General features: G+C 37.3%; 1 pseudogene; it reads right to left on the reverse strand.

Annotated features, from left to right (window-relative positions):
* Positions 1–10,064: 10,064 nt before the first annotated feature.
* On the reverse strand, positions 10,065–12,087 carry LOC102969993 (annotated as a pseudogene).
* Positions 12,088–13,326: the final 1,239 nt, after the last annotated feature.

Here is a 13,326-nt window from a genome sequence, read left to right on the forward strand (position 1 = left end):
AACATCCTAAAATACATCACTTAGTCTTGACATACTTGAAACTTAAAGCTGATCTTTTTGGTAATTCAGCTTACAAGTTCTAATAAATATGAACTATCTAGTAAGACTAGCTATAAAGAACTGTGTGCATGTGTGTAACTGGGTGTGTGTGTATGTGTGTGATCCAAAATGACAAAGTCCTATTGGTTAAAACCAAACCAAACCAAAACAAGAAGTAAAAACAAAGGTCAGAAAGCCTAAGATGTTTTTCTGAAACAACCATGTTAATTCTTGACAGAAAGCATCAAATATGAATATAATTCATGGCAAATTGTCTGGGCCACATACACTTTTGTTTTAAGCAGGTTTATCTCAACTCTCACTTTCCTCATGTATAAGATGATATTACATTATATCATAATTTGGGTGTTTATACATTAAAGGAAACTCAATTACAAAGCATAAAATACATCAGGTGTCCTGGCTATAAATGAGTAATAAGTATTGTATAGTATGTGTTTAAATGCACCTAGAACCGAAACAACAGTGGCAATGATAAAATAGATTTAGGCACTTTTTAAAAGCACTTTCATTGTTTACTCTTCAACACTTAGATGTTTCACTTCTTCTGAGACGAAACAAGATAAGCTAAGAGTCGTGACCTGACCTAGTCAGGTCATCAAAATTGATTTAAAAAGTATTTCCCATCCAAGACCTACTAATTTGTAGTTTTCAGATAAAATTTCTCATTTAAAGTAAGAAAATTGGTATCATTCCCAGGCTTTATTTTCCAACTTCTTGTCTACTGCTCCAAGTTTTATCATTTTTTTTTGAAATTTTCAGAAGTGAAAACATGAATGTTTTGTGTTTCTGCTCTTCTGAGAAAAATTATCGATGAAGATGTTTGTCTTATGCATTGTTACTTTTGAGTAGCAGGTCCTCCAATTTTCAGCTAAATTGATTTTTGTCTATCTCCTGGTGTAACACAATATTGTCAATCACGCAGTTTCCTCAATTAGACATGCTGTGCCTCTCTGTCCCACTGTTTATCACTTCACTTGTACACACTTAAAACATAATTATTAATCAAAACACAATTATTTTGCTTTTCATAACAAACAATAAATGAGGCTAGGTGGCTGTGATTTCTCCCAACTACAATGGGAGAAAATGTGTATGTACCATAATTGAAATACACTTAGTGACCACAGCTTCTTCCCTTATAAAATAAAAGATATTACTAATTTAGAGACTGCAAATTTGTTAAATGTTTCCCATTTCTGTATGTTTATGACGAAGGGCAGTTACAATGGATGAGAATAAACCCATGAAGATAAATTATTGAACACCTTATTGTGTATACGTTATATTCTATATACATTATATTCTATATACTATATAATTAATTAATGCAGTCTATTTCTACTCTATAGCCATTAAATTAGGAGATTATGACATTAAAGTAGGATGATTAGATATATATATATAATTATATAATCTAATATTAGATATATAAATATATTTTTTATTTTTTTCCCACAAGTAGCTGAACTGGTCTTCTCAACATTCTATAAAATTCATTGTAGCATATTTTCTTATTCATCATGAATCCACTGTTATTAATCCATTTGTTATAGTAAGAAAAAGGTTAGTGTAATTCACAATCTCAAAATCCACAATCTGTCCATTTCCAATCTACTACTCCCAAACTCCTATTAATTTCCAATAAATAGGAACAATATCCATCCTGTTTAATAAGACAGAATCCCTTTTATTCCCAGCTCTCAAAAAAAGATCTATATCCAAATTTATTTGATCTTACTGCATGAATATTCCTTGAACCTGTTCATTCTTCTCCAGCTCTACAATCAAGTCCAAGTTTCTCTGTCTGTCTGCATACTCTCAATTGATCTTTTATCTGTTCCTGTCTTTTCCCAAACTCTTTCCTACCCCGCAGTGAAAGCTGTCTTTTAAAATTTATTTAAAAGATTGAGAGAGAGAGTGAGCACGCTCAAGCAGGGAAAGGCAGAGAAGGGCGGGGTGGGGGGCAGAATCCCAAGCAAGCTCCACAATGTTGGTGCAGGGCCTCATGTGGGGCTCAAATTCACGAACTGTGAGATCATGACCTGAGCTGAAGTTGGACGCTTAACCCACTGAGACACCCAGTTGCTCCGAAAGCTGTCTTTTAAAAATGCAGATTTAATCATGCCGTTCCCAATACTCTTAGTCTATAAAGACTTATAACTCTGCTGGCCTCCCTGGCCCTGCATTATTGGGTTTCTTACTCTCTGGGTTCTGCTACCACTGGTTCTCTTTCAGTTCCTTCAACTTTCATAGTTTTTCACTATTATAATGCATTTGCCCTCTTCTTAGAAAATTCCTCATGCTACACTCACTCTTCCTGTCCCTTCCCAAACACACTACAAAATCATCTTCTTCTGTCTCCCTCCTTTTGTTATTTCACCACACACATGACATAATTGCCTTTAGTAACCACTTACCACACAGGGTAAAGATATATGAAATCTTTGATTAATGTCTTCTGCATCATCTCTACTGAACCGTAAGCTTCAGTAGGACACAGAACATGTCTATACTGCAATCAAATGGGAAGTTTTGTGACATATGAAAATATTGTCAGAAACCTTGGTCATAGGGAAGTGTAATCAAAACACCAATGAAAAAGGAATTTATCTTATTTTTTTCTTCAATTTGTAATCAGATTATTCTATGGTTTTAAATGCATCTGATTATATTATTTCCGACACTACTTCCTTGAATTAAAAATTTCCTCCGGTCTTCTTGCAAAGAATTCTCATAAATTTATCAAAAGAGAATGTTTATTCCCTTGGGAGTATAAAACATGAATCATTCTATCACTTAAAATTATTTATACAGTGTTATTCAGCTACATTTCCAAACAGTGGCATTATTTTCATTATAAGAATGAATAACTATTATCACCTCAACAAAATTGTCTTAGAAATGAGAATATTAGATTTACTGAAGTTTCAACTGAAGTTTATCCTGCCTTCCCCTTTGTATTAGAAGAAAATATTCAAACAAAATATATATAGCTGTTGGTTTGGTATGTAGATTTCTTTATTAACATCAGTGTAAAAATTGTGAATTCATTAGCTTGACTTTTCTTTATGAAAAGACTGATAACATATATTAAAAATTTTTTTAATGTTAATCTTATTGTGATCAATCTACACACTTGGAAAACACACATGTCAAAAGAAGAGAAATATACAGGTCACCCATGAGCCCATAATCTGGAAATACTTACTTTTTTTTCACCCCACGTGGGGATTGAAAACATGACCCCGGATCAGTAGTTGCATGCTCCACTGACTGAGCCAGCCAGACACACCTAGAAATATTTACTCTTAAAATTTAGGTTAACTTCTTCCCAGACTTAAAAAAAAATCTTTTCGCCACTTATTATTTTGTGATATAATCACAATGGTACACATGTAAGACTACTTCTAACACTTAAAATTATAAACTGAATTACAAAATAAATATTTTCTCATGTCACTTTATATATTCTAAATCTGTGTACTATAATATTGCACCGCCCTAGTATGTTAGTTAGGAAGAGATACTATGAATATGCTGCATTTGTAATATATTTCATCTGCAAATGAATATTTAAAAATTTATAAAGTTTTACTGTTTTATTTTTTATTTTTATTTTTTTAATATACTTTATTGTCAAATTGGTTTTCATACAACACCTAGTGTTCATCCCAACAAGTGCCCTCCTCAATGCCCATCGCCCATTTTCCCCTCTCCCCCACCCCCTATCAATGCTCAGTTTGTTCTCTGTATTTAAGTCTCTTATGGTTTGCCTCCCTCTCTAAGTTTTACTGTTTTAGATATTGATATGGTGAATATATCTGAATATGCATTTTGAACACATAACTGATTATTTTCAGATATTTCAAAATGTGCCCATTAATTTTAGCTATGATAGTTAATTTAATTAATATGTTTAATCTCCTGGAAAATCATGAAATGTTATTATAATCATAATTTGGTCATAGTATTGTCAAGGTAAGCTTTTAAGGTGGACATTACTGTTTGAACAAAAGCTATATTTCTCTTTCGTACTTGTTAATTTTTTAATATTAATTCCAATATAGTGCACATACAGTGTTATATTAGTTTCAGATGTACAACATAGTGATTCAATAATTCTAAACATTACCTAGTGCTCATCATGATATGTGTACTCTTTAATCCCCATCACCTATTTCACTCATTCTCCTCACTGACCTCTCCTCTGATAACCATCAGTTTATTATCTATAGTTAAGTGTCTGTTTCTTGGTTTGTCTCTCTCTTTCTTTTCCTTTTTTGTTTTGTTTCTTAAATTCCATATATGAGTGAAATCATATGGCATTTGTCTTTTTCTGACTAATTTCACTTAGCATTATACTCTCCAGTTCCATCCATGTCATTGCAAATGGCAAGATTTAATTCTTTTTATGGCTGATTCCATTGTGTGTGTATTATATAATATTTTTTAAAGTTTATTTATTTGTTTTGAGAGAGATAGAGAACAAGAGAGAGAATAGGGGAGGGGCAGAGAGAGCAGGAGAGAGAGAATCCCAAGCAAACTCCATGCTGTCAGCACAGAGCCCAACATGGGGACCGAACTCAGGAAGTGTGAGATCATGACCTGAGCCAAAATCCAAAGCTGGACGCTTAACCAACTGAGCCACCCAGGTGCCTCAATATATATGACATCTTCTTTCTCTCTTCATTTATTGATGGACACCTGGGCAGCTTCCATAATTTGGCTATTATAAATAATGCTGCAATAGACATAGAGGTGTATGTATCACTTTGAATTAGTGTTTTGTATTTTGGAGGTAAATACACAGTAGTGTAATTATTGTATCATGGGGTAGTTCCATTTTTAACTTTCTAAGGAACTTCCATACTGTTTTCCATAGTGGCTGCACCAGTTTGCATTCCAACCAACAATGCATGAGGGTTCCTTTTTCTCCACATGTTCATCAACACTTGTTGTTTCTGGTGTTTTTGATTTTAGTCATTCTGACAGGTATGAGGTAATTGTAATTTGGATTTACATTTCCCTGATGATGAGTGATGTTGAGCATCTTTCCATGTATTTGTTGGCCATCTGTATGTCTTCTATAAGCTATATTTTAATTTAGCCTATTTATTTATTGTTTTTAAAATCCAATCTTTTTTCTTTCCTATGATATATTATTTTAAGGTCAATTGATCTTAATAGATGCAAAATAAAGTTCTTAAAGATAAACTGTAACACCAAAAGAAATCATTATATCACTTTTGATAATACATAATTTGGCAAAATGAATCAATGGCTATAATGAACAAGCAAAATTTAAACTATTCAGTTCTATATCTAGTTTCTTATATATTAACTATAGTTTGTGATTCAGGAACTTACAAATATGTAATTTTTATTTTATCTGCCTTCTGAATGCACTTGGATTGTACACTAATCCACCATTACTCCTATATCAATGTGATACACTGAGAAATGTTTCAAGTAGGTTTTGGTATACATAATTAATGGTAACCAATTTTATGTGTCAAATTGAAGGGATGCCCAGATATTTGGCCAAACATTATTCTTTTTTTTTTTTTTTTTTTTTTTACAATATTTGGAAGATAAAATTGATGTCATTTTATTTTATTTTTTTGTAATGTTTATTTTTTGAGAGAGAGAGAGAGAAACAGAGTGTGAGCGAGGATGGACAGAGAAACAGAGGGAGACACAGAATCCGAGGGGGGCTCCAGGCTCCAAGCTGTCAGCACAGAGCCCAACATGGGGCTTGAACCCACAGACTGTGAGATAATGACCTAAGCTGAAGTCTGACATTTAACTGACTGAGCCACTCAGGTGCCCCTGAACATTATTCTTAATGTGTCTCTGAGAGTGTTTTTGGAAGAGATTAACATTTAGATTGGTAGACTGAGTAAAGTAAATTGTTTTCCTTAATGCGGTAGGCCTCACCAAATCAGTTCAAGGCTTGAATAGAACGAAAAGTTGACCTTTCCCTGAGTAAGAGATCATTCTTTCTGCTTGACTGCCTTTGAACTGAAACACTGCCTTTTTCTTCTCCCTGCTTTTGGACTCAAATTGCAACATCAGTTCTTGTATCTAGAACCTGACAGCATTCGGATTAGAACTAAATCATCAGCATTCCTAGGTCTCCAGGTTGCTAACCCATCCTGCAGATCTGGGGATGTGCTCACCCTCATAATCATGTGAACCAATTATTCTTCTCTGGAGAACCTTGACATATAAATATAAGAACTACCCTAAAGAATCAACACAAAGCTTTAAGAAATGTTTGTTTAGATATACAGACAGGTTTTGTTAAACTTAAAAGCAGTATACAAATCACTGAAATTTAATGACTTAAACTATATCCATACGCTAAGAAAAATAAGGTGTAACAAGGAGAGTGTAACAGTGTGGGGCTTACTCATCTTAGAGAGAGTAAGCCTTAGAAATGTTCACTTCTCAGAAAAATTAAATGCACACGATCAGAAATTCATGTGTGTTCACAGATTGTTCTTATGATTTTTCACAATACATGTCAAAAATTTTTTATTGATTACCTTATTAGTTTCTGTTGAGTAGTAAATGATTACACATGCACAAAATCAGATATACACATTTCTTATTCATGGGTTTCTCTGTCTGGGCAGTTCAACCACATGTCTGTTCCATGTGTGGCCACCAGAAGCATGTTCTTTTAGAAGGACATAGAAGAAGTCCCAAAGATAATACATATTGGTATCTTCTCTTAGCTTACAGATGAGGCCTAAAACTAAAGTCACATGCTGCCTTAACATGTGATAATATGGAGAGAGCCTCAAAGTCGTAAACATAAGTTTCCCACTCCATCTACAACCACAGATAAGGTCATGTAGCCTAACAAACTTCCTTTACTCAGAGGCCAGGTACAGTGTCTGCTTATCTCTATGTAGTGGGTTTCGGTTCCCTGTCTGTTCACAGAATTATGCAAATAAGCTAATCACATCCTCTTAAGGAGCGAGGGGCACTCCTCTCTCTTGATACTATGCAGCCCACTTCCCACAGCCCCGGCTGTTCACTCCATTCCCATGTGCAACTACCACATGGCCCTGCATGGCGTGGAGTGTCTTCCATGAGACTGTGAATATATGTGACTGATACACTGCTGTCAGTCCTATCTGTCCAGACTCAAGTGTCATGTGTTTCGTCATCTCTATAACCCTAGGGCAGGAATCTGTCTCTTACCAATGGAGTAATATGAGGAGATTAAAATATAACATCATATATAGGCTTATAAAAGCATGGAGTTAAATGTTCCATATTATATATTTGGGTATTTTTCCAGATAGAGAAACACATCTATGGTTTTACAATATCAGTCATTGCACTTAAAAAATAACGTTATACCTCAACATTGCTTCTTTCCATACTTCCTCTCTAAATTCTCCCTCCTGCTCTAGTTCTCTTCTCAAGGTAATGAGTACATACTTTTTCTTATGATACATCCTTAAAAGTTAATGGTATTCTTAATGTATACTGCAAAAATGGCTTCAAGTAAATTTATCTAAAAATTAGGTTTTTTACTAACTTATCCATGGTTTTGGAAAGAGTGCAAGTCAGTTGCCATCTGGAAAACAATCTGTTTTACTATGTTATTTTTGTCATTAATAATGCTCAAAAATTATTTATGTTGTAAACTAGACAGTGAGGAACCATTTGAGGCTCTGCTGTATGTATTATGTGTTTTTAGCCAGTAATTTAAATAGTGATTGTTGTGTTATAATGCATCTAGACCTGTTATAAAGAGTAGCGTACAGGAGCACCTGGGTGGCTCAGTCGGTTAAGCATCTGACTTTGGCTAAGGTCATGATCTCATGGTTTGTGAGTTTGAGCCCTGTGTCAGGCTCTGTGCTGACAGGTCAGAGCCTGGAGCTCACTTTGAGTTCTATGTCCCCCTCTCTCTTTGCCCCTCCCCCACCCCCACTCACACTGTCTCTCTCTCTCTCTCTCAAAAGTAAACACTAAAAAAAGTAGCATACATATGAGTTATCATTTTTTAATAATATTTCAAGGGTTATTTTGTCTATTATTAACATTTATAAACAAGTGAAGAGACAACTGGTCTTTTTGTTATGTTTTTACAGACTTTGCTATTGAAAAGCTGATATTGTATAAACCTGTTCAAAATTTATTCTATACATAAATCTTGTACATGGCAAAATTTACACATCTATACCTTTACTGACATCCAGACTTCTGTATGACCATCATGTAGATGTCTATTAGTGATACCATTTTGGTCCAAAGCACCATTATCTCTTTCTTGCATTCTTTTAGTAACCTCCTAACTGATCTCTCTGTATCTCCTAAATGCTCTCTAGAGACTATTCTCCATCTCCTATATTCCTTTCCTTTTGAAATGCAAATCACATTATGGCACTCTTCTGCTCAAAATTCTCCACTAGCTTCCTATCTCAGAGGGAAAGCCAAAGTGCTTAAATATATGGTTTTCAATATATATGACTTCATTTGAGTAATCTAGGCTACTTTTTAAATTGTCTGTCCCTGGACCTTAGCCCAGATCAACTGAATAGGAATTTCTGAAGCAAGAGTATTTTTTAAAAAATCCTCCAGTGCTCTTGAGAACCACTGACAATTGTGATCTAGCTCCTACTTTTTTCTGACTATTCTACCACATTCTTTCTTGCTCACTCCACTCCAGCCATCATGGCCTCCTGGCTAGTTCTCAAACTATAATTGTTCTAAGACATGCACACACACACACACACATGCACATGTATGCACACACACATGCACGCGTGCACACACACACACACACATACGTACACACACAATTTCCTGCCCTGAGATTCATATTTTAAATGGTTCTAATCTGGCCTTCTTCTGGCTGTACCGTTTCCTCTAAGTGGGAATCTGCGGAGACAAAGAATGTGCCAACACACTTACCATTTTAGATCACTTTTAGATTCCTGGAATCTCACAATTATCTACCACAAAGGACCTAACCCCAGTGCCTCTTCACAGTCCTCTTCTCTGGACCATCCTCACAAAGGTAGTCCATGCCACAGGTGCAATCACTCAGAACAACTCTCTTGGTGACCATTCTGTCTGGATCCACTGACAATAATGGATTACCTGAGACAATAAGGCTGTGCATGCCATTGCTATTCTGTTTGAACAGTGGCACAGATGCAGGAAGAAAAGTGATTGGGCCGTATATTGTCACCACCAAGGGCATGTCAGTAGTCAGGAATCTCTGAAATTTATGTTTATCTGCTGCAGCGTGCTGAGAGAATAAAGGTGGGCGGGTATCCCAGGTGTATTAAGACAAATCTCTCAACAGCAGAAGCAGAGTTAGGATGGAAAAAAAAAATCCTTGCCCTTCAATGGCAGGCACATACATATGACAAGAAGCAAATTCAGACTGAGCATGTAACCCCATCTGCCCTTTAATTGTAAAGGCCAACCAGTGAGGCTCTTTCCCCTTCTTCCAGTTCACCAGTTCTTCCTCCTTGCCATTCCAACAGTATGCAGCCCAGCCTACTGGCAGTATGAGAGAGGATGGATCTGCTTGTCGAACTGTGGCGGCTGCTGTCCCGCCCCAGCATTTTCAGTCTCCAGAAGGAAAAAAAACCACATTTGTATTGTCCTCAGGGCGGTGAAAATGTAGACCTAACCTCCCTAACCTGGGTGAAGCAGGATGAAAAACCAGCTCCTTGTCAATCTGTTTCTGTTTAGTGTACACAGATCAGAGGGAATTCGGTGTCTGTAAACACCTGGAAATTTTGTTTCCTGGTTACTTCAGCTTTTTCTCTTCTCTCCTTAAACAGCTTTCAAAATCCTAATGGAAAGTAGATGTTTTAGTAATATTTAGTAGGTTATTTTTTTAACTTAAGTGGCAATAGAAAAACATCCATAGTTCCCTGAGGCACATGTCAAGGCCAAGAAAGGCCTTTTGAAAAAAAAAATGCAGCAAACCTCTAGGATAAAGTAGAAAACACAATTTTTCCCAGTCAAAACCTGTAGGCTCCCATCCCTAAAGTGCTGACTAGTAGCCATGGTCCATTATTCCATGTCCACTCAGGCACTGCTGACCAAATCCCACTTTTCACCCATGGTACTGGTTCTGGTATATATGGATCAGAAGTCCATTTGGAGAAAATTAATTCATCTTATAGAGGTTCATCAGTACTGTGTCCTGAGATTTTTAGCTCCCCATCAAAACTGCACTCATGTGGCCACAAGTACCTAAAAGCTCCTTGATATGTCCCCTGTGGCCCCACTTTGTTCTCTGTTCCACTGGTTTGAACCACAACACGTCCTCTCTGTTGAAGTGCATGCAACGCAGTACCATCAGCTTAGTAAAAATTTTGAAAGGATGACCCCTCAAAACAGCTCTCTTGATGACCATTCTCTCCAGATCCACTGGCAATAGATGGCCTGTGGCAATGAGGCTGTGCATCCTGTTGTCATTCTGCTGGAAAAGCAGCACAAATGCAGAAGGAAAAGTGATTGGGCCACATAGTGTCACCACCAAAGCCACATCAGCAGTTAGGAATCTCTGAAATTTATGTTTATCCCTGCAGTGTGCAGAGAATAAAGGTGAGGCTCGGAAGTGCCTGAACCCACCTGGAAGATCAGCTCCTCTTTAGCTTTCACGGGCTCAGTGTTGCCAGGGTGTCGGCTCAGCGCCAGATTCACTACTGACACCTCTGGCCATCAGCTAGTAGAGAAAATGCAATCAAGAATGTTCCTTGCTTGAAGTACTGAACCACTGAGACGGACTTCAGACATGAAGCGTGACATATCAGCCAACCTCAGCTCCTTCAATCCTTTTTCCCTCAATTTCTTTAAAATGCACTTCCTAGTATTAGTAAAGATCTGAAACTGAAAGTTCCAAGCATAATCTTGAAGAAGGCTTTCCTCAGGATCCCATGAAGATGTCCAAAAGTTCTTGAGGCCTCTGTATTTCTGAAATTGAATTCTTGCAGCTATGTCATGGGGGGGGGTGGGTGGGTATCTACTTCATCTGGAGACATCTCTTCCAGTCTTTCTTGTTTATATTTCTCCAACATTTTCTTCCTCATCCTCTTCCTCCACTTTCTTGTCACAGACTACTCCAGTAGTCATAGTTTCATATCCTTCCCTCTGTTCCTCTTTACTGTTTTCCTCCTGAGATTCCTCTTCAATAAAATCCTCATGTCCCATGTCATCATATTCATCTTCCCCACCACTTTCCACCATCCTCATCCAAAATCTATTCTACAAGCTAATTTGATATTCCTTTGGGAACCTTCTTTACCACCTTGGGACTTTCCTTCAAGAAATAGTTTGCCTCTTTCAGCTCCTCCTTAGTGGGACAGGTTAGCTTCCATTGGATCTGGGATTACCTCTGTTTACAAAGATTCGTGTCTATCAGGGTCTGCCTTCATTAGGATCTTAAGGTCTTCCTCCATACCAGCTACAGCATCGATAGCGGGTGTATATAGGTGGGAAGGCCCTGCACAAAGAGGCAGAAAAGGTAGTAATCCCCAGTGCTGTTCCAGCCTTCTAGTAAACCAAGAAGGAAGAGGATGGAATCTGCCACTTGAGCCATGTCTAACACAGTGTGCAGATCCCTGGCCTTGCAGCTGTGAAAACTCCTGATGCTTCAATGCAGGGCATAACAGCATAAAACTATTGGTGCTACTTCACTCATTTCAGTGTAGTGTTCCAGTGTCCTTATCCTGAAGCCGTGAAAGTCCTCTGGCAGGGAAATCCTGTTGTGCAGGGACACCACCAGTACCTGATGAGGAAGGTCATCCTTGCCACCCAACTGTCTCTTCTCTGCCAGAAAGACCTCTTTCTTCTGCTTTCAGAGCTGACTGGCATGATGCCTCTGTCTATTCTACTGAGCTCTTTTCTTACCTTCTTGCTTAAGATTTTCGGTGCTAGACAGCCCTTGCTATCCCTCTGCATGGATCCTGGAACTCAATGCTGCTTGCTTTTCTGAGTTTTATTATGCTGCTTGACTGGGCCAGAAGGATGGGCTTCCATGTTGCTACTCATGTGTACCCAGTCAGCCTATGTCAGTGTGTTTTAATCAGAGACACAAAAGCCAGTAAGAAACATTATGCAATTATGGGTACTGATAAAACCTACATAAGTCTGTAGCTCATGCATCCGCTGCTGTTTCTAATGCCTCATAGTGTCCAGTTTGGGAAGAAAGTGGAGGTGACATGAAGTGAAGGGAAGAGTAATGGCAAACTGGAATATGCAAAAGTGATCTGGAACCTATGAGGTAAAACTACCAATGTTGATGAATTAGACATCCAGAAAAAATGCTGATGCACTTGACCATAAAACATTACAAAAACCCATTTCCAGGATCTGGAGAAGCTAAAAGAAGATATCAGGCAGGAGGTAAAGCATCAGCAACGTAGCTGCTCCCTCAGGCCTACAAGGCATGTCAACACAATCTCAACAAGATATGTGGGTGGCAACAGCACCTAACCTTGCTTGCTAAGCATTGACATGCTGTTGTTTGACTTTGCCTTCCAAATCTTCTGCAAATTTCTCTAGGTTAGGCCAACCTTATCCCAGAACTATGAAGGCATGGGAATTCAGAAGGGAGACAGTTCTATCTGAGCTAAATCAACAGAATTTAAAGCCCCAATAATCAATTTTTGTCACCTGGGCCAATATATACAGTATTTTAAACTATACAAAACTTCCAAATAAAGGTAATGGCAAAGTGATGCTTCCTTTATAATGATGCAACGGTTCCTCATAACAATAAAAAACTTGCTAATCTTTTCCCAAAGAGCATACAAATCATTTTAACCACCCTGGTGTAAAATATATTCCTCTCCTAGCTGAGCCACATCCCCCCTGATTTCTTATAATTCAAATTTTGAGATGTGCGGTTACCTTCTATTAACACTTCTTGTGTTTGACAGGAGGGGAGTGGAAGAGGGAAAGAAATATTTTATATATAACCAAATATGCTCATATTGATATAAGGAAGAAATGCATATAATATTATAGTGCTTGTTTCTGCATCTATTCCTATGACCATAGCTGGTATTTATAATTATCTTCTTTTCCTATCCATTCATGACTCTGCCCTCAGTTACCACATTGGCTGGTTATGATTTCCTATCTGATGGGGAGACCCAATCTTCATTTCTGAAGGCTCTGGGCCATTAGCAGTCCTACCAAATTTGGATTATTATAGTTTTATATTAACTTTAAGCATAGGATATAGGAGAACTAAAAGGCATTCCAAATTATCAC

Source organism: Panthera tigris, chromosome F2 (genome assembly GCF_018350195.1).
Source record: "Panthera tigris isolate Pti1 chromosome F2, P.tigris_Pti1_mat1.1, whole genome shotgun sequence".
NCBI classification, from domain to species: Eukaryota; Metazoa; Chordata; class Mammalia; order Carnivora; family Felidae; genus Panthera; species Panthera tigris.